The sequence below is a fragment of the Macaca mulatta genome, chromosome 8, assembly GCF_049350105.2.
Source record: "Macaca mulatta isolate MMU2019108-1 chromosome 8, T2T-MMU8v2.0, whole genome shotgun sequence".
Lineage (NCBI taxonomy): Eukaryota > Metazoa > Chordata > Mammalia > Primates > Cercopithecidae > Macaca > Macaca mulatta.
In genome coordinates this window covers 92,033,822-92,039,033 of record NC_133413.1, presented here as the reverse complement: position 1 = coordinate 92,039,033, position 5,212 = coordinate 92,033,822, and the positions used below count along the sequence as shown (strand labels likewise).

Below are 5,212 nucleotides of genomic sequence, written 5' to 3'. Positions count from 1 at the left end.
ATAGAGAGCTAGACACTGGAGATTAAACTGCATGTAGCTAATGAAAGCCAAACTCCTATGAGTTGAAAATCTATCAGAAACTAAGCTTGAAGTCTGTGCATATTAGGCTTTTCAGAGGATCTGATTCACATTGATTGACCATACACATTAAAATGATCACAAAATTGTTTGCAATGATAGTTTACCTAGTATGGTCAACATCACAGTCATCAACAAAGACAGTCCTTGCTCTCACGATGGCAGTCATAACACGGACTTAACAAAGATTGTCACCACAAAGCAATTGCTGCCTTGGACCAAATCAGTGTTGGGATCAAAAATGCTTCAAGGTTTGGGGAAGCGAGAGTTTACTCTCTGAGTAAACTCACTTGAAGACAATTACACAGAGGGGATGGATCTTACATGAGAGAAGAGATTTTACAGGGGAATTTGGGTGAAGGGGATGGTGTAAACACAGAAACAGAAATGAACCATCAGTAATGACTGATGAGAAAAATAAATAATTGAATGGCAGGTTTTAGAACCTTGAGATACAGGAAGAGATCATCAGATCTAGCCTCTTGATTCTAAGGAGGTAAGGTTTTATTATCTCATTTTGCAGATTAAAATATATTTTAAGGACAAAGTATCTGGAGAGGTTAAAATAGGTGACTAATTCTTTAGTTCAGTGATTTTTAAAAATAAGTTTACTGCATAGGAATCACCTACAGAGTTTTTTAAACATGTAGATTTTGAGCTAAAACCCTCCAGAGTCTGACTCAGTAGGTGGGCTGGGGCCTGCAATTTCTATTTTTTTTATAAGACCCTCATATGGTCACCAAATGTGGGAACCTCATTTGGGAGACGGTGCTTTGATATTATAGATAACCAGGGAATATCCTGTGCCATATTCCTACATTAAGAATAATCCTGATAAATTGACAAATATTTGATTTATCTCATCACTGGTATTCGTTACCTGTTTTCCTAGTTTTCAAAATTTCTTTCACAGCTGAAAAATGGAGGTCTGCCATCATTGCCCAGGAATTTGGAAAGTTCTGCGAAAATTTGAGTCCAGGAAGAATGTATTTGGCTTGAGCACCCCACTTTATATATATATTTTTATCCCATGCAGAGAGATAAGCAGCTACCTACCCAAAGCTGGATTCAAAGCAGGGAAGCAAATCCTATCTCAAACTGGTTTACAAACGTTACAACTTAGAATGTGATTAGGGCAGTGGTATTTCAGAGAAGGGGGACTACTAACAGTCATGTGGGTGTGGGAGATAAGAGGATGTGTATTATTTAAAAACAGCAAATGACAGTAAATTATGGTGCAGTAATAAAGAGAGGGGAGTATGAAAAAAAATCACAGGATTGCAAGTCAAGAAGCCTCTGTGTGTGATCCTAGTCAACTTGCTTTAACTTCTGGTGCCTGCTTCATCCCCATCCTAATTCTCCCTGTCTTCATATTTCTTTTTCAATTAGCAATAATTGCACCTCAGATAAACCTCATTGGCTATGTTCTGCCACTGCACAAAGCTTTCTCTCTCTCTCTCTCTTTTTTTTTTTGGAGATGATTTCAGTAGGCTTCTAATTTGTCACAATTGCCAGTTGCTCCTTAAACTAAGCCACTCTGCAACTAGAAATCACCTTGTTAAAACTTAAAACTTTAATCATGCCAGGCACAGTAGTTCACATCCATAATCCCAGCACTTTGGGAGGCCCAGGCGGGTGGATCATCTGAGGTCGGGAATTCGACACCAGTCTGGACAACATGGTGAAACCACCGCTCTACAAAAATACAAAAATTAGTTGGGTGTAGTGGCAGGTGCCTGGAAGTCCCAGCTACTGGGGGAGGCTAAAGCAGGAGAATTGTTTGAACCCGGGAGGTGGAGGTTGCAGTGAGCTGAGATCACACCACTGTACTCAAGCCTGGGTGACAGAGCAATATCTCAAAAAAACAAATAAACAAAAAAGAACAAAAACACTTTAACCAGATTTCTAAACAAATTTTCCCACTGGCAAGATCTGAGGACTTCGCTGTTGCTGAGGGACAAACTCCTTAGCATGACCTGCAGCTACAAGATCGCCTGTCCCCAAAGACTGACACCTCATGCCCTGATCGCCACCCTTCTGCACACTTTCAGCACTAGGTTGCTTTTTCCTTATTTCTGCCCATGCACTCGCCCCGCCTCCCTGCCAGCCTCCTTACACTGCTTTTCCTTCTGGTCGGCCCCTAGAATACCCTTTCTCTCCTCCTCCAGCTGGCAAGCTTGTACATATTCATCGTTCTACATTTAGCTCGGTGACACTTTTTCAAGGCAGTCTTTCCTACTCTCTGGATGGAGTTGGCACTTCCCTAATAGTTCTGGACTAAGCACATCTAGGTTGCAGTGGCATTTATCTTTTGACAACCCTCCTGGAATTTCCCAGCCAAATGGGTGAGAAACACTGTTACTGGCAGGTCTGGGCTTCAAAGTTAATTCTCCTCTTGTTCTCATTAGAGGTAGAATGGATCAGTCAGTCATATTCTTGTGCTATTCTCTTTCCATGAATGTGTATAAACAAGACGAATTAGTGGGAAGGCTCACATTTCGCTGTAGAGGACAGTCATCCTCTTTCCTACTTGCAGGTTCTGAAAGATTTCTTCCTGGAAGCCTACCTATTTGTCCCACCGTGGTGTATTAAAGCAAAAACGTTGGGCCGATACCATTACTCATTTGAAAGATACTTCAAGACTGTCCCTTCATCATCTCAGCTCACAAACCAGTAAAATCTCCCTTGAATACATTCAACAGAGTTTCTTATTGAGCAAAGAGCTTGAATAGGCACAATTATGGAGGAGTCATGAAACCAGGAAAAAATAAATAGTGGAGTCAGATCGACTTTAAGTGGCATAATGCTCTGTTTCTGCAGGATTTTCCACCTCCACTCCTTAATCTCATTTTAATCTCTATTACAGTCATTAGATTCTAATACCATACATAAGGCCCAGCAACCTGTTTTGTTGCTGTGGTTTTATGCTAAGTGACTGATGTGGCACTAGGTTTGGGAAACGTGAGCATGGAATTGATAACTCTTATCTGTGTAAGCACTTTCATCCAAAATTCTTCCTCTGCCCGAACTCCTACCCCCACCTCCCAAGCAGGTCCATGATTGTATTAGATCCTTTTTAGGCTCAATAAACTCCACATTCCCTAGCAAGTGAGCAATGGAAAAATGATGATCCTTGCTTTCTGAACTGGAAACACAGGCATAACATGGTTAAAGGGAGTTCCCCTTGACTTCTGAGGCAAATGAGAGAGGAGCTGGAAAAGTGCCTGATGCAAGTGATTAGATCAAAGGGAATTCTTTGTCCCATGTCAGGTGGTGTTCCACATAATGCACACCTTGCAGTGCACAAAGTTAATAAGTGCTGTGGCCATCTATAGCTGTTCCTCCTCAAGGCCACCTCCTAATAGCAATAAATTGTGAGATGGACCTTCTCACAGCTTATTAAGACCTTTTATCTTAGCCTCTTTGTTTTTCAAAATCTTTCTGTGGCAACTCAATAAAATTACAACTCAGCTGTCCCTTTGTAATTACATCAGGAAAGGTTTGTGAACTAATTATTTCATGTATTCAAGCAGCAGAAGGGTAATTTATCAGGATGACAAAATTGGGCAATGGTTCCTAAATCTAAGTATCCAACTCCAGGTGTGCTCTTGCTGTGTCAGGACTCCCTGCTTGACCCTAGGCCTCCAGATCTCTAAAGGGATGGGATCTTACAGGCTATTTTTTAAAAGTTACCCTTGCGGGTTACATGATTAGTTCTGTTTCAGAAAGACTTGTCTAGTGCCCTCTTGCAGGGCTTCTTAACATCAGTCTCCCCTTGAGAGGCTGTAAAAAGTGCAGATTTTATGTCCAGCTCCAAGGGATTCTAATTGCTGGGTGATGTCTAGAAATAGTGAAACTAGGCCTCATAAAACTTAGAAACTAGGCCTCATATAGAAAAAAATTAACACCAGGTGGCTCTGGATAGGGTCCCACCCTGCCTGGATAAGGACCCACCCTGATAGGGTCCCACCCTGCCAATTCCAGGAAACAACCTCATGGGGTCCCACCCTGCCAATTCCGGGGGTCCCACCCTGCCTCGAAGTTCCCGGAATCAACAACTCCAGGAAAAAACCTCATAAGGTCCTGCTCTAACCAATTAGCATAAGACACCTTGCTCAGGCCATAGCTAGACCCAATCATTTTGCGCCTTAAGCTTTGTTTGAATTTCGTGCCGTAAGCTGTGTTTGAACTTGTGTTTGCCTATATAAACAGCCTGTAACAAGCAGTCGGGGTCCCAGGGCCAACTTAGAGCTTGGGACCCTAGCGCGCTAGTAATAAATAACTCTCTGCTGTGAATCTCGTGTCGGTGATCCTTCGCGGCGACCCCTGCCCAGGAGGGAATCGACAGTTCGGTTCCAACAATAGGCATTTTTAACAAACTGTCCAGGTGCTTTTGAAACAGGTGGCCAGTGTATTTCACTTTAGGAAACACTGCTCCATTCAGGGTTTGGCCAAAGGTGGGCACAGGAGGAAAGAATATCACACATTTGTGAGGCTCAACTGTTGTTTCTTCAAGGCCAGTTGCAAAGCAGTCCTCCAAACATTGCATCTACTTGCGTCTAGATACACCAGTGCCAGAGAGAGAATGAGGATGGGGAAGACGACCGTGGGGTCAGGGCTAGGCTCTTCCTCTAAGGGAGGAGACCACCCCTCATATTGTTTTATGCCCAATTTCTGCCTCCAAAGAAAGAAGAAGTAAAAACTAAAAGGCAGAAATGAAATCCACAGGCAGACAGCCTGGCGCCGCACCCTGGGCCTGGTAGTTAAAAGATCGATCCCTGACCTAATTGGTTCTATTATCTATGGATTACAGGCATTGTATAGAAATGCACTGTGAAAATCCCTATCTTGTTTTGTTCCGATCTAATTACCGGTGCACACAGCCCCCAGTAACGTACCCCCTGCTTGTTCAATCAATCACGACCCTCTCACGTGCACCCCCTTAGAGTTGTGAGCCCTTAAAAGGGACAGCAATTGCTCACTCCGGCAGCTCGGCTCTTGAGACTGAAGTCTTGCCGATGCCCCCGGCCGAATAAACCCTTTCCTTCCGTAACTCGGTGTCTGAGGAGTTTTGTCTGCCGCTCGTCCTGCTACACCTGGTGTATCTTGCTGTTTAAAGGCACAGAACCAGGCA

At 43.3% G+C, this 5,212-nt stretch overlaps 1 pseudogene; it reads right to left on the bottom strand.

The window, feature by feature from the left end:
• Positions 1–1,442: 1,442 nt before the first annotated feature.
• On the bottom strand, positions 1,443–1,523 carry LOC144330952 (U4 spliceosomal RNA; annotated as a pseudogene).
• Between the last annotated feature and the right edge of the window lie 3,689 nt (positions 1,524–5,212).